At 38.1% G+C, this 22620-nt stretch overlaps 1 pseudogene; it reads right to left on the minus strand.

The window, feature by feature from the left end:
- Positions 1-1026: 1026 nt before the first annotated feature.
- Positions 1027-1126, minus strand: LOC122114008 (annotated as a pseudogene).
- Between the last annotated feature and the right edge of the window lie 21494 nt (positions 1127-22620).

A 22620-nucleotide genomic window follows, 5' to 3' on the forward strand; every position in this document is an offset into this window, starting at 1 on the left:
GCTGGTAGCCTTAGTATGGCCTTGTTTGTGATCATTTGGGTAAGTGCCCCAAAGTGGGGTTGCTGGGTCATAGGGGAGCTCTATGTGGAGTCTTTTGAGGAACCTTCATACTGCTTTCCAAAGTGCTTGAACAAGTTTACACTCTCACCAACAATGCAGTAGGGTTCCTTTCTGTCCACATCCCCTCCAGCATCTGTTGTTATTAGAGTTCTTGATTATAGCCATTCTAACTAGGATGAGATGGAATCTCAATGTTGTTTTGATTTGCATTTCTTTTATGGCTAGAGAGGTTGAGCATTTCTTCATGTGTCTATTGGCCCTTCTTATTTCCTCTTTAGAGAAGTTTCTCTTTAAGTCTTTAGCACACTTATTTATTGGGCAGTTGTTTCTTTGAGGATTTGTAGTTGGGGGATTTGATTTTTCAAGTTCCAAGTATATTTTAGATATGAAGCCCTTATCCATTGTATGGCTAGTGAAGATCTCCTCCCAGCTCATGGGCTTACTATTGATCTTGCTAGCTATGTCCTTTACCATGCAGAAGTTCTGCAGCTTCATGCAATCCTATTTGTCCAAACTTTCTTTGATTTGTTGTGTTTCTGGGTCTCTATCAAGAAAATTTTGGCCTGTGCCACGGAGACCTAGGGTTTCTCCTATTCCTTTCTGTAATGTTTTCAGGTGTCTGCTTTGATTCCGAGGTCTTTGATCCATTTGGAATTGGTTCTGGTGCAGGGTGATATATGAGGATCTAGCTTTAGTTTTCTACAGGTGAATAACCAGTTTTGCCAGCACCATTTATTGAAGAGGCTGTCTTTTTTCCATCCTATTTTTGTTTAGCTCCCTTATTGAAGATTAGGTGGCTATAGGACTGTGGGTTCATTTTTGGGTCTTCAGTTCTATTCCATTGGTCCTGAGGTCTGTTCTTGTGCCAGTACCAAGCTGTTTTGATTACTATGGCTTTGTAGTAGGGTTTGAAATTTGGTATTGATATTCCTACAGCACTGTTCTTTCTGTTGAGGATCGTTTTTTAAAAATATGGATCAATTCACGTATTTACGTGTCATCTTTGCGCAGGGGCCATGCTAATCTCTGTATCATTCCAATTTTAGTATATGTGCTGCAGAAGCAAGCAGTCTTTGGGATTATTGAAAGTAGCATTTTTTTTACAAGTGTGATCTCAGAAATGAGAAAAAAGTGTAAAATTACACAAATATATGTAACTAATTAGGAAATAAGTTAATGTTTATATAAATACCTAAATGTAAAATATTGCTTATACAATCCTAGTTACAGTAATAAACAAAAAAGAGCAAATCATTCATAACTACAAGTAATTTCACCTGTGGTTGTGTTTCTGTAGCAAAGTTGGAGAACCTTGAAGCTGACTTAGCAACATACACTTCTATTTCTTATTTCTAAAGTCTACTGTTTTCTTGAGTACTGAGGCTTGAACTCATAGCCTTGTGCTCTTGCCCAGCTTTTTTGCTCAAGGCTGGAACCTTATCACTAGTGCCATACCCCCACATCCCACTTTTTGATGATTAACTGGAGATAAAAGTCTTGGGGATTCTTCTGCCCAGGTTAGTTTTGAACCTCAAATCTCAGACTCCTGAATAGGTAGCATTACAGGTATGGACACTGATGCCTGGCCTTAGTAATCTTTTGCTTTGGCATCAGCAGGACAAATGGTCTCTGAGACTTAGGAGGTGAGGTTGGGAGGTCTAGTGGATTCTCTTCCCCTCAGAAGTTGAGAGGTGGTGATACTCTGTCCCCTAGATATGTAATTCTGTGCCACTGTGTACAGTATAACAAAGCAACTCCTTGTTTCTGGGAAGTAATACTAGGAAGGTCCAGGTACCTTTAGCATAGAACAAAGAAAATGGAGATACTCTGCATAGGCCGCTAGATCTATGGAATTCAGACTCAAGGGAGAGAGTGAGATGGAGATGCTAAATGTTGTGTTTGTTCTCCTTAGCGAGGGACCTGTTAGTGTGGAATTGGGTTGAGAACGTGGTGAGTGCAACTGTGGTGAGAGACAGGAGGAGACAGGAGGAAAGAAAGGAAAGGAAGAAAATGCAGCAGGGAAGTGCAGGAGGATATTTTACAAACTGAGACAAGCACAATGATGCTCTAATCTCAGTGTCAGATGATGCAGGAGACATTTAAAGGACAGGGTTTGTCAGGCAGCAGTTAATTGACATCCTTAGCATGTCATAGAGTAGATGGTGAATGTGGAATTCAGACTTCCATTTTCTGAGGTGAAATAGAGGTTAGAAAGTAGTGAAAAGCAAACTTTGTCTCTGCTTGTATTGATTTATGCTACTATGACCTCCACAGAAAGGGTAGGAAAGGAAACAGAATAGCCTAATGTAATAGTTCACAAGATTGACTCCATCTTAGAGTCACTTTGACAAAGATTCACTTTACTTTACTTTTCTTATATGAATGCCTGAGTCTCACTCTAAACCAATTAAACCAGAATCTCTAGGCATGGGATCCAAGATATTGATATTTTAAATAACACTCCAGACAAGTTTAATGTTTGGCTAGAATTGACAACGACTGAATTAATCAGACAAGAAATCTGGCTTTTCAAATTCACTCTAGTTTAAATTTTAGTCCCTGATTCTGCTGTCAGTGTGGTCTTCTTTATTTTTTTATTTTTATTTTTGTTTTTTTGGGTCCGGTCGTGGGGCCTGAACTCTGGGCCTGGGCGCTGTCCCTCAGCTCTTCAGCTCAAGGCTAGCGCTCTACCACTTGAGCCACAGCGTCACTTCTGGCTTTTTTTCTTTTTGCTTATGTGGTGCTGTGGAATCGAACCCAGGGCCTCAGGCATGCAAGGCAAGGGCTCTATCACTGAGCCACCTTCCCAGCCCCGAGGTCTTCTTTATCAGACAAGTTGGGATAATAGTAACTTCCTCATTTTTGGAAGGACTAAATAGAGTTGAGTATGTGAATCACTTGGCATGACTATCTGTGGTTGTTGTTACTGTCTATTCTATTTAAGCAGGCAACCGATATCCTTGTTTCCTCCAGCTATTTGAGACATACTTTTTTTAAGTGGGTATATTATGTATAATATATATGGTTATCTATCTATCTATCTATTAATTATAACACCCCTTGTAGTGATCCCAAAGTAATCAAGAGTTGAGGAAGTCAAGGTCTGTGTTTCACCCTATCACTTATACTCCATATCATCTACTCAAGAATTCCACTACTCTCTGTGCTTGGCATTTGGGTCTTGCCACTGTTATTAGCTGTGTTAAAATTTTTCATCCAGCCAGATGCTGGTGTCTCACACTTGTAATCCTAGCTAATCAGGAGGCTGAACTCTGAGGATGATGATTTTAGCCCAGCCAAGGCAGAAAAGTCCAATAAATCACCAAAAAGGTGGAAGTAGAGCTATGGCTCAACTTGAGCTCCAGACTTGAGTGAAAAAGCTAAGGAATAGCACCTAGGTCCTGAATTTAAGCCCAGGTTCAATATCAGCACTCTTGGGCACATGCATACACACACCCACACACAGACACACAGACACAGACACAGACACACAGACACACAGACACACAGACACACACACACACACACACACACACAGATTTTCCCTCCTCTGTCATATATTTACTTTCTAAGGAGATAATATGCAAACTAAAAAATAATATAGAAATCAAATAATTTGGCTGGGAAGGTGGCTCAGTGGTAGAGCGCTTGCCTTGCATGCCTGAGGCCCTGGGTTTGATTCCTTAGCACCACAAAAGCAAAAAGCAAAAAGCCGGAAGTGGCGTTGTGGCTCAAGTGGTAGCCTTGAGCTGAAGAGCTGAGGGACAGCGCTCAGGTCCAGAGTTCAGGCCCCACAACAAGACCCCAAATTAAAAAAAAAAATGAAATCAAATAATTTATTGTTCCTGAAAAATCATACTTACTGCAGAGCGTTACCTTCCCCTTCTTGCTATGTCATCCTCTCTCCTTTGGCTTAATATTCTCAATTTCATGTATGATGTTGACCCAAAAGAACTCATTTTCCTGGATGTTTCCTGCAACATGCTTTTAAGACACAGCATTCAGATATGGGGGCATTTTTTAAGTAATGAAGGATCCTTTTACTTGTAGACATCCTATTGCATTAATAAACATAGGGGTTAAATTCACTTTTGGTCACTGATTCCCTCAGTTACGTGTGTGTGTGTGTGTGTGTGTGTGTGCACTCTGGTCCTGGGGCTTGAAGTCAGGGTTTGAGCACTGTCCTTCAGCTTCTTCTGCTCAAGCTACTTTACCACTTGAAACACAGTGCCACTTCCAGCTTCTTTGTTTCTGGTCGTTCATTGGAGATAAGCAAGTCATGCATATTCTGCATTGGCTGGCTTCAGACCTTGATCCTGAGCTCTCAGCCTCTTGAGTAGCTAGGATTACAGGCATAAGCCATTAATGCCTGGCTCACAGATCCTTTCTAACTACTGATTTTGGTTCTAAGCATTGGAATTAACATTTATTTCTAGTAAACATTTGCTTCTATTAAAATGTATTGGGTTCATTCTTCTACTATTATTAAATAAGACTAGTTGCTATATTGCCTATATCTCACATTTTGTCAATGTTTGTTCCTGTTTCCCTGTAACCTGCCACATTAATCATCTTTACATTTAGATCACCATCAGTGATTCTGTAGTTTTAGAGTATGGTCATGTAGTACATTGTAAACTTACCTCATTCTTGCCTAGTATCCAGTCATCTAATATGTTTAAACTATATCCTAAGAAACATCACATCTATCCAATGTATTAATAATGAAGCAATTGAACAATTCTTTATTACTTAGAATTTTCATGATCCTGACTTAAAAAAATTACTTAAAATATTTCTTAAGATTATTATAGTCTGTTATTTCCCCCTTCATGCCATGGTAACATTTACAGAACTAAAATACATAGTACTATGTTATATATGAAAAACTTCATGCCAGTATCCCTGTAAAACTTAGAATTTCTTTGGAGAAAAATTAAGTTATGAATTATTTTTGGAAAAAAAGGTGAAATTTCCATTCTTATATTCACAAACTCCCCCAAACAGAAGGGCTAGGTGTCCTTTGATTGAAAGGTATTTTCTTTGCTTTGAAATCAATTAGAAACATATTTCAAAGCATGCATGTACATTATTTGTGTTCAAATATGAGTCTCCATAACTTTGGTAGACTTTCTTTTATTTTTTTTTATTGTGAAAATACCATACAGAGGGGTTACAATTACATGGGCAAGGTAATGAGTGCTTTTTTTTTTTTTTTGGGGGGTCCAGTCGTGGGGCCTGAATTCTGGGCCTGGGTGCTGTCCCTCAGCTCTTCAGCTCAAGGCTAGCGCTCTACCACTTGAGCCACAGCGCCACTGCTGGCTTTTTTCTTTTTTGCTTATGTGGTGCTGAGGAATCGAACCCAGGGCCTCAGGCATGCAAGGCAAGCACTCTACCACTGAGCCACCTTCCCAGCCCATGAGTGCATTTCTTATCAAGCATTGTTACCTCCTCCTTTGTTTCCCCTTCCCATCCCTTCCCATCTCACACCCTCCCCCCCACCCCCCCACCCCCCCCCACCCCCCCCCCCCCCCCCCCCGTGCCTGCCTCCCCTTGCGCCCAAGTTGTAAAGTTCATTTGCAATGGGTCCACCTGTATCTCTATTTAAACAATTTGTTTTTTCCCTTCCCCTCCACAAATTATACCAACATCAAATAAAGTGAAAACAGGGGTTATACCATGGGGGAGGGACATTTCTGAATTATTCTAGATTTATATAGCACAATAATACAATTTGGAATATCATGATTAAATATTTTGCAATATTTTATGCACATAAAACATGCAAAATATAAGTGATGATGGGTATAGATGAAATGCACACCTGCTGCCTAATTTGAGAACTAGGACATTGCCAATAATGTGCATTTTTCTTACTACATTCAATTTCTTTCTTCTGGAGGTCATATTATCCTGAATTTTAGGTTGAGAATCTCTTTCTTTATAAAAGACTACTATCCCTAAACTATCATTGAGTTGTGTTTGCTGGTATAGTTTTTTTAATATCAAGTAGATATTGGACATGTTTATGTAGTACTCAAATGATAGTAGATGGCCACGAGGCCAACATAGTTTCTCTGTGTCTGGGTTCTCTTACACCAAGTGGCTGCACATTTGACAATGCTTCTGTTTGGATCAACCATTAGACTCAGAAATGGCTTTGAAAAATACACAAATGACCATTTATCCTGAACTATCCGCTTGTCAAAGTACTGTGTGTGTGTGTGTGTGTGTGTGTGTGTGTGTGTGTGAGAGAGAGAGAGAGAGAGAGAGAAAGTGAGAGAGAGAAAGAGAGAGAGAGTGTCAGGGGGACTGGGTGTTGCCTCTGAGCTATTTTGCTCAAGTCTAGAGCTCTACCTTTCTAGCCACACCTCTGCTTTAGACTTTTTGATGGTTAACTAGAGGTCAGAGTCTCACAGACTTTCCAGCCCAGGCTGGCTTCAACCCATGATCCTCAGATCTCAGCTTCTTGAGTAGCTAGAATTTAAGTCGTAAGGTACCAGTGCCTGGTTTGAAGTACTTCTTTATTTTTATTTTTTGAAAAAGTTACACAGAATCCTTATGTCAGTCTTGCTGATGTTAACAGAATATTAGGAAATAGAACATATTTAACTCAAAATTTGAGATTCTGACAATTCTCTCTGCAAGAATAGACATGCACATTCATAAGAGATGAATAATTGTTCTATTTGCTTATATGATTAAATTGACCGTGAAAACTCAATTTCAGATGCCCAGATAATAATTAATTGAAGTCCTTTGATCTTAATCTAGTGGTCCTTTTCTTATAGAATATTTTACCTCTAGAATTGGCTAGCTGGGCTGGGAAGGTGGCTCAGTGGTAGAGCGCTTGCCTTGCATGCCTGAGTCCCTGGGTTCGATTCCTCAGCACCACATAAGCAGAAAAAGCCGGAAGTGGCACTATGGCTCAAGTGGTAGAGCGCTAGCCTTGAGCTGAAGAGCTGAGGGACAGCGCCCAGGCCCAGAGTTCAGGCCCCCACAACCGGCCAAAAAAAAAAAAAAAAATAGAATTGGCTAGCTTTCTGCTTATACATTAATTATTTATTCATCTACCTGAATACTTGACATCTGTAATTCCTGAACCCACCATATCTCACCTCAGTCTTCATGTCTTGCTGTATCTGCAAGTCTCTCCTTCCTTCTCTCTCTCTCTCTTTTTTTTTTTTTTTGTTGGTTGTGGACCTGAACTCTGGGCCTGGGCACTGTCCCTCAGCTCTTCAGCTCAAGGTTAGCCCTCTACCATTTGAGCCACAGCGCCACTTCCGGCTTTTTCTGTTTATGTGGTGCTGAAGAATCGAACCCAGGGCCTCCTGCATTCAAGGCAAGCACTGTACCACTGAGCCACCTTCCCAGCCTTCTCCTTCCTTCTCTATCCAATATGTAGGATGAATTTAAACCATTAGTGACAGGAATCCAGATTGGAACCTTCTAAAGAAATTTTAGTCAGATTTAAAATAATTTGTGTGATCACAAAGCAGGAGACGGAAAATCTTCAAAGGTAGAGTGACTGAGTAAGAGGCAAAAGAGAAAGTAAGATGTGGAGACAGGTACAAAAATGAGTAAACAGGAAGAAAATGAATAGTACAATTAAAAGAAATCTGACCACACTGGAGAAATTGAGAGTTCAACAACCTCATTTGTCTATAATTTTTATTGACCGAAATGGGTTGTGGATGATTCAAATTCAAGTTTAATTTTTTAAATTATGGATTTTTCATTAGGACTTAAGAAAAAATGATGAACTTCTGCTCAAGTAGATTTCTACATAGCTAAAAAATGTCTAGTGCTTTTTATTGTTTATATTATTTTGTATTATTTGTGCATTCACAGCAGCTCTTGAAGTAGACTCTAAACCCTTAGTTTGGCAGGATACAGCTCTGTGTGTGTGTGTGTGTGTGTGTGTGTGTGTGTGTGTGTGTGTGTGTGTGTGTGTGTGAGAGAGAGAGAGAGAGAGAGAGAGAGAGAGATTTGTTGAGACAAACCAAAGACAGTGAATAGCTGAGAGCCATGACAAGTCTGATTCAAAGATAAAGCTGTTGTTTTTATCTCATCAATATCATTGGGAATCTTAAGCAAAATAGACAATTTATACATTGTCTATGAAGGACAGACATTGTCAGTTGTGGTTATATGCAGTATCTGTCTGTATCCTTGTTGTCTCTGGTCAGCTGGTATTGGGAGTGGCTTTTCTGAGCTCCTGGCACAGAGGATTTTAAGCTCTGGAAGCCAGCTCATAGAGTCATGAATCTTCTCCTGTGACAGCCATAGTAAATCCTCTTAGCTGGTATTTCTCAAACTTAATAGGCTTACAGTTCATCTCAGGATCTTGGTAAGATGCAGATCCTTGCCCTCCCCTCCAGGTGTACTGAGCTGGCAGGTCTGAATTGGAGTATGGGAAGCTCTCTCTTTCTAGCAAGCAATTTTGAGGACTATGCTTTGAATAGAATTCCCGTAAGTAATCATTGCACATGATTAGTCAGGAAACTAGATTGCCTTCCACGAATATCCATAGGGCTGTCCACAAACTAGAGAGAAGGAAGGACACAACTGCTGAGCCAGGAACCAGCACCATAAGTGAAGAAGAAATTAACAGTTTGTGATCTGCAATAGGAAATATTGTTCACAAGTGTCAGGTGCAAATTCCCTAATTAAGGAGGGTCATATTAGCTGTGGCCTTTGGTGCACTCTGAGTGACTGTATATGCCAGTCTGGGCATCACAAAAATTGTTGTGTTGAATTGTGGGTGAGGCATTCTGTAGTAGAGTCTCTGCCTTGACACATCTTAGTTATGTTTCTGACCAAGTTCCTTAATCTGTCCAGGCCTCAGGATTTTTTCCCAGTAAAAGAAGTAGAGCTATTAATATTACTATGGTGATACTTTTCACTATGCCCTATACTTAAAAAGTACTCAGTAAAAGTTATCTTGCTTCCATCAAGATGAATTTTTCTTTCAGGGTATCCAATGACTTCATTTTAGTATTTTTAGGGGTTATATTTCCAGTATAAGGGCTTGAATTCAATCCTTGCCTTTTTCACTCAAGTTGATCTCTACCACTTGAGCTGCATCTTCACTTTTTTTTTCTTCCTACATTCACTTTTGCCAATTAATTAGAGATAAGAGTCTCTGGGATTTTTGTGCCCAGGCTGGCTTTGAACCTTGACCCTCAGATTTCTCCCTCCTGAGTAGCTCCCTGAAGAAGCTGGAGATTTTATTGTTGTTGTTTAGCTATTTTGATCTCAATTGTAAACTCCCTTGATAATACTATTCATTTACCAATTTCATGATGATAATTAGACAATAACTAAATTTCTTGGGCCACTGCTTCTAAATCTGTAGTCTAACTTGGGGAGAATTATATTTTATAAACTAGCCAATTCATATAATTAAAATATTGGTCATTTCTGATGTTTCTCTTCTGGGAGACCATCAAATTGATTCTGAGATCTGGCTCTGGTTGTGTCATCCCTCATGCATTCATTCTTTCCATTCTTTTACATAGATACTTTCCTCCTGTTGCCACAAGGCTACCTCTAATGACAATAATCTCTTTACTTCATTTTAGTCATTTCCAGTTGCTGTTGTATCAAATTTATCTGGCTTTGATGATGATGAAAATGAGAAATGAAACTTATTTAATAAAGTAATTTTTTCCACTCAATTTCCTTTGGCATCTCTTTATCTGCACCTCAAATTTAGCAAGAGAAAGAGTAGTGACAATGGATTATCTGAAATACATCACTGGCTGTCACATGCTTGGCTGATTTTAAGTGTGTGCCTGGGTCCTTCCCACACAGACTAAAGCCTTCGACGAGCAGGCTGTGCTTACAGTAAAAAGGCTTTCCTGCACCTTCAGGTGTGCCTGTCACTCGTGACTCAACTCTCAAATGGAATACAGGTAGTCACTGGCAAGAGATCATAGACAAAGCCAGTCACTGGGCTCTCATTTCTATACCTCTCGCCAGGGAGGTGTCTAAGACATCACTTGATTTCATCCTTCCATGGACCTTGGTGGTTTTTGTTCTTCTCTTTGCATGCCCTCTTAGCTTTCTTTACACTCTTGTGGAAACCGTATCTAATTACTGCTCATCAGCGAGACCTGGATGCTACCCAAACCTCTCACTCTGTTTATCCTTCCAGCTATACCCTGGTATGTGTCTGCCTTTCAGCTACCCTTGTGTAACACGATGCTTTTTCATATGCCTTCTTCAGTCTTAGTTTTTCCTACTTTATTCACATTGATTAGTCATAAGAGGGATTTTATGGAGACACGTCTCTGCATGCACACAACGTACCTTGATCAGTCCCCTCCATCACTTTCCCTCATCCCTCTGTCCTCTTCCCAAACCAATCACCATAAGCTTCCTTGTTCCAGTTTTTCATGTGTATGTAAAGAATTTTGACCATGTTTATCCTCCTTCCCCTTTTCTGTATACTCCCCACTTGCACCCCTACCCTGGACAAAGACCTGTTTTACATTCCTGTCATTCATTTTTAAGTATATGTTAATTGCTCATGGTATTTCACACGTTCATACAGTATTTTAATCAGATGGTGCCCTCATTTTCTCTTTCCTCTTTTCTAGTACTAATGGGTGTTAAACAGCTTTCAGTGAGTTTCATTTTATTATTTCATTCATCGATGCAATATATTTCAGTGCTATCACCTACTATTTTATCCTTTACTCCCCAGTCCCCAGAAACAGTGCCACAATTACAACCACTTTTTACACACACAAATGTATGTGTGTTTTTATGATCTTGTATGATCTTTATATGGTCTCTATATATGAGAGGAAACTTACTTTGGGTTGGTTGTTTAAATTTTCTACCTTTAGATCACAAGTCTCACTATCTTTGTGTGTGTATGGGGCAGGGGGTGTGGGTGTGTGGGTGTGTGAGTGTGGATACTGGGGTTTGAACTAAGGGTCTGGGTGCTCTCTCAGCTTTTTAGCTCAAAGTTAGCAACTCTACCATTTGAGCCTCAGCTCCACTTCCAGCTTTTTGCTGGCTAATTGGAGATGAAGACTTTCCTCCCCAGGCTGGCTTCAAAGCTTAATCCTGGCCAGTGCCCAGCTTCGCCATCGTTTTTAATTTTAAATATTTTTATTGTTAAAAAGTAATTTGGCAAAATGACAGCATTTCTCTTTGTTATAAACTATAATAGTACATGGTACCACATTTGTTTATTCAAATTAATGCTCCAAACTCAAATGTTCCACTGTCAATCATTTCCCTTCAACAGCAGAGGGAAAAAGCAAATGCCTGTTAAAAAAGTTTGATTTCATTTCTCTCCATAATCTTCTATTTTGATGATTGATTGGACTGATTCTTCAATAAATTAAATTTAATGTCCCTGGAACATCTTTTAGGAGCAAGTTCAATTTATCATTGGCTGGATTGCTGCAACCCATGTTCTAGCTCCCCTCCCCCTCCCCCTCCCCCTCCCCCTCCCCCTCCCCCTCCCCCTCCCCCTCCCCCTCCCCCTCCTCCTCCTCCTCCTCCTCCTCCTCCTCCTCCTCCTCCTCCCCCCCCCTCCTCCCCTCCTCTTCCTCCCCCTCCTCCTCCCCCTCCCCCCCCTCCTCCCCTCCTCCCCTCCTCCTCCTCCTCCCCTCCTCCCCTCCTCCTCCTCCTTTTTCTTCTCAATTGTAAAGGTGATATACATAGGGGCTACAGTTATATAAGTCAGGTAATGAATAAATTTCTTTTCTTTTTGAGCAGTGCTGCCCCGTCACTTATTTTCTCCTACTTTTCTCCTCCCCACCCAAATTGTATAGTTCACTTTCAACATGGTGTTTACTGAGTATCACTGCTGAATTAGTTCACCCTTTGTCGGAACATTTCTGTGCTTCCCCAAATCAGAAAAACCTACATACAAGACAAAATGTACAGAAATCAAAAACAGTGACAAAAAGGAAAAAAAAATAGAAGGAAAAAAAAAGAACAGCAAACAATACAATAAAAAAAACTTTGTGTTTCCATTTCTTGGAGTTCATTTTGATAAACATAATTTTATATGATCATATGCATGTAGCTATTGAATGCATCTGATCCTCTCCTAAGAATACCCTCCTTTAGTTTCACTGTGTGAATGTTTAGGAATTCTATGCTTCCATCAGAGAGAATGACATTGCCCCATTTGTAAGGAAATGGAGAGACTTGAAACAAATTATATTAAGTAAAGTAAGTCAAGACCCAAAGAAACATAAATTACATGTTTTCCCTCATTTGTAATAATTAGAATGTGACTAAAATCCACAAGTAAACCTAATGGATAATAAAAGACAAAAAGTATACTTGGACATGATCAATTAAACAGCACTTCTTTTTCTAAGTGAAGTTTTATTGGACCACAGCCATACTGGTTTCATTCTACAAAGAAAAAGCAGAGTAATTTTATAGAGATTATATGAGCTTCAAATTCTGTTTTGATAGGGCCTTTTAAAAAATGTTTGCCTCCTGGTAAGCTACCAAATATAGCAAATCCAACAAATTTCCATGTTGAATCAAGGTGTAAAATTTATAGGATGATCATCATTGAGTATTTCTGTTTTCCAAATATGTGAAAATCTCACATTGATCCATAGGAAAGACCAGATTATTTTCAGAAATATTTCCAAGACATTTATACATATAAGTAGGTTTGCCATATAAAATTCAGGATATGCAGTAAAAATTCAATTTTAGGAAAACAAGAAGGAATTTTTTAGGATAAGCATGTCCCCTGTAATCTGGGACAACTTGACTACATAAAGAAGAAGCAAGGAAGGAAAACGGAAGAGAAACTGAAGCAACCTCTTTAGTGCGCTGTATGGCATTTAGTTATTAGCACCTTCTAATTTATAGTATGATAGCATCCCGCAGTTCTCTGATTTATTGTCACGTTTTGAGTCAATAATGGGGGCCTTCGTTCTTTACACCCAGGTGTTCGGTGCACAGATGGCCAGCGCTTCAACCTAGGAATCCATGCTGTTTATTAGCCGTTTGAATTTTTCAATTGCACATCAGAGTGTTGGAAAAAAGAACAATTTTCAACACAAGATGAAGGAGAATTACGCAGTAGGACTTTATAGGTTTGATTTATTCACAGGAGGAGGGCAGAGAATAGGAAGTTTACAAAATGAATGACTGGGGAATTGGCAGGAGTCCACTTGTTCTAATTTTGTTCTATCATTAAGAAATAGCATTAGGAATTTAATTGCAATTAAAAAACCCCAGGCAATGCTACAGATGGAAATAAAGCAAGGTTTATTAGGCAGAAAATAAAATATGAAAACTTCTCTATTGCATGCAAACTTTTGCTTATGTATATCTTAAAATAGACAATAAACTTTTGTGATGGCTCTTTTATATTCATTTTATTTTATTTGATATCATTTTACTTTTCTATTTCCTATCTCAAGTTTTGTTTCACCTAAGAAAACACATTTATATATGTTGATCAGTGCATTTGTCCCAGTTGGAGTCATTACCAATTTGCTAGACAATTTCAAATCAATAAATATAGTTTTAAATTCCTAGATTCTCACTTGAAGTAAACTGAGCACGAATATTTCTCATCACCTTTATGCGTTAATAATAACAGTAAAAAATTTAAAAAGATATCAGAAATTCTTTCAATATCTAAAACTATCCTACCACCTAGTTCTGCACATTAAATTAGAGTGAGATGCTAAGAATTGTGACAATAGGGTATTTCATATAAAGAATTGAAGCATGGCTAAGACATTCTAGTTTTAAACTGTGTACAATGTGTCAAAAATCTCAAAATGAGAGGCTGGGCAGAATAAATTGCACATTTAATCCCAACTGCTCAGGTGGTGGCAATGAGAAGGAACATAGTGCAACACTAACCTAGATGCCCCTCAGTAGATGAATGGATCCAGAAAATGTGATATGTGATGTGTGTGTGTGTGTGTGTGTGTGTGTGTGTGTGTGTGTACACATACAATGGAATTTTATGTTTCCATCAGAAAGAATGACACTGCCAAATTTGTTAGGAAATAGAAAGACTTGGAAAAAATCATATTAAGTGAAGTAAGCTAGATTCAAAGAAATATAGGTACCATGGTTTCCCTCATTTGCAATAACTAGTATACGTCTAGGATAACCTTATCAGATACGCAGAAAAGCTTAAAAGTTATGTACATAGAACCCTGTAAGATGATGCTAAAGCAAAATGAGTCCCAAGAGATGGACACAAGAGGTTTTTCTTTGTTGTTGTTTTTAACGTACTATGTGATTTTTTTTTTGCTTCTTTTATATGGTCTTCCTCCTATGGTGTATCCCCTGTTGTCACTGTACTTGATTATGGGTACCCTGCATCTTGTATATACATTTGTCTAATTTATTTATTGTCTCTGTATTTGGTTTTGGTAATCTGTAACTTGTATATACATTTATCTAATTTGAGGAGGGAAAGAGGAATAATAAAATGCTGAAACAAGGACACAGGATGACCCATTGCTAAAATGATACTCAGAAGACACTATGTTGGATGTGATCTTTACAACTTCGGTGGGGGGAAGGAAGAGAGGGCGGTAGGGGAGGGAAGGGATAGTAGGAAAAAAAGCAAAGGAGGGGTAACAATGTTCGACAAGACATGTACTCATTATATTACTCATGTAACTGTAACCCCTCTATATAGCATCTTTACAATAAAATACAATTTAAAAAATCAAAACAAAACACTAGTCCATGCAAAAAACTAGGGAAAGCCCTACCTACAAATAAGCCAGGCAGTAGTGACTTGTGCTCTAATCTGTTAAGCAGATCTAGATAGGAGGATTGTGGTCCAAGGATGGACCACAATTAAAAACACTCGATTAGTTAAAAACATTGGATTTTATAGGAAAAATAAATAAATAAAAACAAAAATGTTTGTGGGTGGGAGGAGTATGGCTCAAAAAAACATTAGAGTTCCTTCATGGGAAGTACAAAGCTTGGACTTCTGATGCCAGTAACCAAAGAAAATATAAAGCAAGAAAAAAAACTATCAAAGTATGCCAGGAACCTGTGGCTCACAACTGTCATTCTGTTACTCAGGAAGCTGAGATCTGAGGATCATGGTTTGAAGCCAGCATGCACATGAAAGTGTCTGAGACTCTTATCTTCAATTGTCCACCAAAAAGGTGGAAGTGGGGCTGTAGTGCAAGTAGTAGAGCACTGGCTTTGAGTAAAAACGCTTAGAATCAGCACCCAGGTCCTGAGATAAAGCCCCACAAACCGCACACGCACACACACACACACACACACACACACACACACACACACACACACACACACACACAAAATCAAAAGTATAAAGTAATACTAGTCCCAAAGTCTGATGAACTTGACAAATTATCAGAGGCAAAATTAAATTAAATGCAAAACTGCATTAGTAGTCTGTGTTTTGTCCACTTCTAGATGTTTTATAAAATATTTATATGGTTGAAATTGAATTTCTTTCTCTACTTCTTACAAAGACTTGAACCCTTTATGATTCCCCAAAATGCTATTGTTCTGTAGGAAGTCCTTTTTTCTCCTAACGGCAGTTTTGTTTAGTTATTAAGAACAGTTTTACTAAAGCTACCAGCACGACTATGTTTATTGCAGCATTATTTACCATAGCTAAGATATGGAACAAACCCAGATGCCCCTCAGTAGATGAATAGATCAAGAAAATGTGGTATACATATACACAATGGAATTCTATGCCTCCATCAGAAAGAATGACATTGCCCCATTTGTTAGGAAATGGAAAGACACGGAAAAAATTATATTAAGTGGAGTAAGCCAGACTTAAAGAAACATAGGTCCCATGGTTTCCCTTATTTGCAATAACTAGTATATGTCTGAGACAAGCAGAAAAGGTCAGGTAAGTTGATGTTAGGTGAAATGAACCACAAGATAAGGACACAGGTGGGTTTTTTCTTTCTTGCTATTGTTTCTAATGTATTTATAAGGAACCACAGGATTTTTTGTTGCTTTGTATGTCCCTCCCCCACGGTATAACCCCTGTTTTCACTGTATTTGATGTTGGTATAATTTGTGGAGGGGAAGGGCAAAAACAAATTGTTTAAATAGGGATACAGGTGGACCCATTGCAACAATGAGATGTACAAGTCCTTATGTCAAAAAACAAACTTTACAATTTAGGTGCGGGGAGGAGGGAGTGTAGTTGAGGAGGTGGGAGGGAAGCAATGGTAGGGGAAAAACAAAGGAGCAGGCAACAATGCTTGATAGGAAATGTACTCATTACCTTGCTCATGTAACAGTAACCCCTCTGTACAGTATTTTCACAATAAAAAACATTTTTTTTAAAAAAAAGAACAGTTTCAGTTCTACTTAGGAATACCTGCAGAATACACAGATAAGTCACTTTGTGCCTTCCCTCTAAAATACCAACCTATCTGGTTCATTAAGTATAATAGCAATTTGGAGCTGCTGCCCAAGATGTGTGTCATGATCTGCATGTTCCAAACTCATGTAGAAAGGTGATTCTGACAGGAACTGACCACAGCATTGGCCATTAGCTGAAGCCTTCTCAGTTACAAGTAGAGGTGTTACTTCCAACTTTTCACGACAACTTCTGAGTCAAGCATTTCTGGTCATTTGAAATATTTTCAGAATTTTTTATTGATATTAAGTGTTCCACTAAAGATTGCATTGTTTTATCAATTATCACAGAAAGAAAATCATCACTTAAATTTTTTTATTATTTTAAATAGTTGTACAGAAGGGTTTCAACTCAACATGTCAGTTTATGAGTACAATGCATCTTGATCAATACCATCTCTCCCAACTCCACATATCACCTAAGTTTATATTATTTTTTAAATCTGAGTCTCACTTGGAAGCCCAGGCTGGCTTGAACTTGTGATTTTTTTCAGGTGCTGGGATTGCAAGCATGCATCACTACTTCCAGTGTTAAGGTTACACCTTTGTAGGGTGTGTAACACAGTAATCTAGCAAGTTAACAAATAGAAACATAAACATGAAGTTATGTTAAAAATTGAGGAAAAAGAACTGTTCCTTGCTGTGCTGACTCAACGTTTATCTAAGTCTTTTGTTAATACAGGTGCAACTGGCAAAAGCCTAGTAATACCATGCTCTTATCATCAGTATTTTAAAAATCAACAATTCTTCACTCACACCTGTAATCCTAGCTATTGAGGAGGCTAAGATCTGAGGGTCACGGTTTGAAGCCAGCCCAGTCAGGAAAGTCCCCTTGAGACTCTTATCTCCAGCAAACAACTCAGAAAAAGCTGGAAGTGGTGCTGTTGTTCAAGTGGTAGAGTGCAAGTGAGCAAAAGAAGTTCAGGGATGACACCCATGCTCTGAGTTCAAGCTCCAGGACCAGCACACACACACACACACACACACACACACACACACACACACACACACGGAGCTCATAAAGAAAAAAGTGTATAAATGTGTGAGCATTATCTTGTCTATCAAAACAGTATTTTTAGTTGATATTTTGCTTCCACTGCTAGTATAGAAAGACACTTTTATTAAATTTGTAAATTTTAAAATTGTAGATCTTATGCAGTTGATAAATTTAGTTAATTTAGTTAATTTAGTTTTTTTCCCTGTAATTGTGCATCAGTTCCTCCTCTAAAAATTATAGTAATGGAAACCATTGCATAAGGTTGATTGGAAAAGGTAATGAGTTATTATAATGATTTAATGCAGATAAATATTTTTGAAGTGTCTAGTATGTGGAAAGTACTCAGTAAAATTAGCTAATGCTATTTTTGATGAATGGGTTTTTCATTATTCTGTGAACTTTTAAATGTATATTATACTCCCCAGCATAATCTTCTCTTATTGCTTTAAAGTGAAATATAATAATATATCAAAACAGTGATTTGAATTATGAATTATATATGGATCTTAATCCAAGTTAAAAAAATTTTTGAAACTAAAATTGATTTTACCTAACATCCCAATTGTTTTCTGACTTCCTTGAGTTTGCTACTGTTACTGACTTTCTCTGTGTCTTTTCAGATAATTGAAATGCCTTTTGGCAAAGCCAAGTGACTCATTGCTCTTTACATATGTCCTACAAAGATTATCCTGCCGACTTCAAAAGATCTTGTCAATGTGTTAAGTATGTTGAGTAATAGATGAGTTTGTCTGGGATCAAGGAGTCTGTGTGTGTGTGTGTGCGTGTGTGTGCGTGTGTGTGTGTGTGTGTGTGTGTGTGTGTGTGTGTAAAGGTGTGTACATGTGAATTTGGATTAAAATACCCACAAGCTCCTTAGCAACTTGGTTTCCTTCTCTGAATCCAGAGGGCAATCATTTAAAATATCAGTGAAGATTTGCTCAGCTCTCAGTTACTGCTGACCTATTATTTTCAGGGTTTTCATAGCTGAAAACATGGCTAAATTGCAGAATTTCATTCTCCTCTCCTCTGTGGTATTTCTGCTCATACAAACTACAACCTTCACAACTGTGTATGAAGGTTGATTTAAATGATGAAGCTCATTCCTCATGGGAAGAGGGAAAGACCTGGGAATCCCAGCCCTTTTCAGCATCTCACAGCTATTCCCAAAGTTTAGGCCAACTCAATCTACTTGATCGTATTACTTTCATATTCACCCAATTATCCTGGGAGGTATTATCAACAACTCACTACTCCAAATTGGGTGAGCAATGCTGATCGTTTCTATTATGATATCCAGGTTCATGTTATTTTATGATTAAACTTTTTAACATATTTCTAAGATATTTCTTTGTTGCTTTGTATGTCCCCTCCCCACGGTATAACCCCTGTTTTCACTGTATTTGATGTTGGTATAATTTGTGGAGGGGAAGGGAAAAAACAAATTGTTTAAATAGGGATACAGGTAGACCCATTGCAACAATGAGATGTACAAGACATTATGTTGAAAAGCGAACTTTACAACTTTGGCTGGGGAGGGGGATGGGAAGGGATGGGAAGGGGAAACAAAGGAGGAGGTAACAATGCTTGATAAGAAATGTACTCATTCATTACCTTGTCCATGTAATTGTAACCCCTCTGTATGGTATTTTCACAATAAAAAAATAAACTTTGAATATTTAAATTTTCTTTAGCAGTAGAAAGGGGTTTTAATTCAACATGTACAAGTACAATGGATTTTGATAATGTCACCTCTTCCATCATTCTCTCCCATCTCTCCCAACCCCAACCATCCTCTCAAGTTTACCTAGTTTCCATGTTCACATATGTGGTTGATTATGACTGCATTTGTTCTTCCTTCCTCTCACAATTTGCCTACACCCCTCCCCTTGACCTCACTCTTCCCACTGACACTCCAAGTACCAGCTTCCAGGCATTTTGTTAGACTGTAGGTTAGTTGTTCAGAGTCACACCATAAGAATTCTTCCCTGCGTATACCATACCTCAGTTAATGAGTTTGTATACACATACAAATGAACCTACATGGGTATATATAATTAGATAGATAGATAGATATAGATAGATAGATAATTAGACCTAACTTTCACATATGAGAAAAAATATGCATCCTTTGTTTCTCTGAACCTGACTAACACAATTTTTTCCAGGCCCATGCTCAAATAATATTTGTGTTATTTTAGAGCCATAAATAAAACTGAGCTTCCAAAGCCCTTTCAGTGGCATCCCAATTTCTCTTTCTGTTTCAACGCTGAGACTCTTCTAACTCATCACTAAGTCAGTGGCATTTTAAAATCCTTGACATCGAAAAGTGAACTTTACAACTTTGGCGGGGTGGGGGGTGTGAGGGGGTGGTGTTAGGGGGGTAGGGGGTGGAGAGGGGAAGGGATGGTATGGGGAAACAAAGGAGGAGGCAACAATGCTTGATAAGAAATGTACTCACTACTTTGCCCATGTAATTGTAACCCCTCTGTATGGTATTTTCACAATAATAAAAATAAAAAAATAAAAAATAAAATCCTTGACATCTATGATGTCTACTTTTATGTGAAGGTGACTTTAATTGGTTTTCCTTCTCTAGCAAATAGATGATCATGATATTATTGGAGTGATTTATTTCTAAGTTATTTATTTTTAAGTGTTTCTTTCTTTCTTTTCTTTTTTTTCCCGTCAGTTGTGGGGCTTGAACTCTTGGCCTAGATGCCATCCCCGATATATTCAGCTCAAGGTGAGTGCTCTACCACTTGAGCCACAGTACCACTTTTGGTTTTCTGGTGGTTTATTGAAGATAAGAGTCTCATGGACTTTCCTGTCTGGGCTGGCTTTGAACCAAGATCTTCAGATCTCAGGCTCCTGAGTAGCTAGGATTACAGGCGTGAGCCACTGGTACCTGGCCCTAAGTGTTTATTTCTAAGTTCCCCATTCTAACCTTCCATCCATAGCATTAGAACGTTTTTTCGTGTGTGCCAGTTCTAGAGTTGGAATTCAGCACTTGTTTGGCTTGCTTTATTTGGAATTGTTGCTCTACTACTTGAGGCACATCTCCAGCACAGCATTTTGCTAGTTATTTTTGAAGATGGAGTCTAACAGACATTTTTGTCTGTGTTGGCTTTGAATTGGGCTCCTACAGATTTCTCAGCCTCCTGAGAAGCTAGGATTACTGGTGCCTGAAGCCTTTAGGGTTTTGATGTTGCCGTTGTTATTTTTCTTCTGTTCTTTAAACCTCCCTCCTCAGGCAGATTTACTGTTGCTTTCCACATCAGATGAAGACGAAGACGTCAGAATGTTGGGCAGAATGAAGGAACGGATTCATGCAGAATTGCACACAGAAGAGTACACTTAGAATTCCTTTCTGTTGTCAAGTCTTGTAAGCCAAATGCAAACAACAAAGTAATACACTGACAATTTGCAAGACCAATGGAGATCATCTTTAGCAAATTGGTAAATCATTTGTAATTGTGTCATTAGCAAATCTGGGAAGCTCATTTGCCTATTAACCAGAGATTTTTGAAATAGGCATGAATAATATTCAGGCCTAAAAATAGCATTCACATATACACACTGTCAATTCACACACGGTCAAAGGAGCCTGTTTCTAATTTGACAGGTTTCAGTAACTTGCTTGCTTCTTCCAGCTTCGTTCCAAGTCTTATCACCTGTGATTTCCAGTGAAAACTATATCACACCGACATGATTGGAAAAAAGTAGAGACACATGAAGTAAAGAGTCACCTTCAGAGGCACAAGGATTCTCTAGTAATTACTGAAGACATCTCGAGAGGAAATATGTTCAAAAACATTGAACGGAAGGCTTCTAAGTCAATGGTAATTTACTCTATTCATCTTGGATTTAATTAGATAGTAAATGACATTCTGATGTTGTGTTAAAAGACAGAGAGGTAATATTGAGTCCTTAGGGTTTGAAGATATTGGGAGACATACTGCTTTGTATATGTAGATGATTTGAATCTTGTTCTAAAAAGGTTTTGTTTTAATTAAATCATCAATTCCTTCAAGTCTGAGGAAGACAATACAAACATATTAATTTGAAACTTCTTTATGAGCTAGTGATGATGCTCCTAGAAGTTTCAGGTAAGATATTTTATGGTAATTGTTTTTAGATTTTAGGTAGTAAGTTCAACCAACTAGTTCTAGTCTTAGTTTTCTTCAGTGCTAAGAATTGATATGAATTTCCAATTTCCATTTTCAAAGGTGTAAAAAAGAAAAGTAGGGTGAGGACAGTTGTAACCAGAATGATTTTTCTAGTACTAATTTTCTTAGTTTCATAATTCCTACTTTTGTAACATTTTAACACCTATAACTTCTTTTCAATAAATAGAATTGACTATTCCCTGAGTTTCTTGCTATCAGTGACAAATAAACATAGAATACTTTTTATTTTCTGCACTCACTAGTGACCTTTCTGTAGTGGATGAACTTGCTTTTTAACATTGAGAGCATCAATCAGCATGTAGTCTTCTCTCAAGAGGTTTTGCCTCGATAAGAACCCTCATGAAAAGATGTGATTCTTCTGGCTTAATACACACAAGTTCCTTTCAGTTTAGGTTATGTCTATCCCATAGCTTTGGAATATATCCTCTATTGTACCAATAATGTTGGACCATTGCTTTTATAAAAATCATACTACAATTTTTAGCATTAACCACAACTTTTTAATAATAGAGGGGTGTGCAAATAATATATAGACTCAGGACATATATGAACTGTATATTGTATATATGAACATTTATTTGAACTGTAGGGACAGTTGATTGGAGAGTAGGAAATTATGCCAATATTTGTTATGATATTTTTCATTAATATTAATAAATTTTCTTGAGATGCTCCTTAAAATGTATTTTTCTTTTCCTGTGTATTTTCATTGCAATCTATTCAAAACATATGCACATTCTTGATGTCACAAGGGTGCTGGATCTTCCTTTTAAAAACTGAATGTCAAGTGTCTGAAAAACATAATAAATATTAAATAATAATACATATTTTATTTAAATTCTAAAATCAGTCGCAGATGATACATCAAAGAGGCATGGTTCAAGTGGTAGAATGTCAGCCATGGGCAAACAAGCTGAGCAAGAGCACAAGGCCCTGAGTTCAAGCCCTGGTACCAGAGACCCCTCCACAAAAGGAGTC

The sequence above is a fragment of the Dipodomys spectabilis genome, unplaced genomic scaffold, assembly GCF_019054845.1.
Source record: "Dipodomys spectabilis isolate Male_0828 unplaced genomic scaffold, ASM1905484v1 ptg000102l, whole genome shotgun sequence".
In the NCBI taxonomy this organism is placed as follows: Eukaryota; Metazoa; Chordata; class Mammalia; order Rodentia; family Heteromyidae; genus Dipodomys; species Dipodomys spectabilis.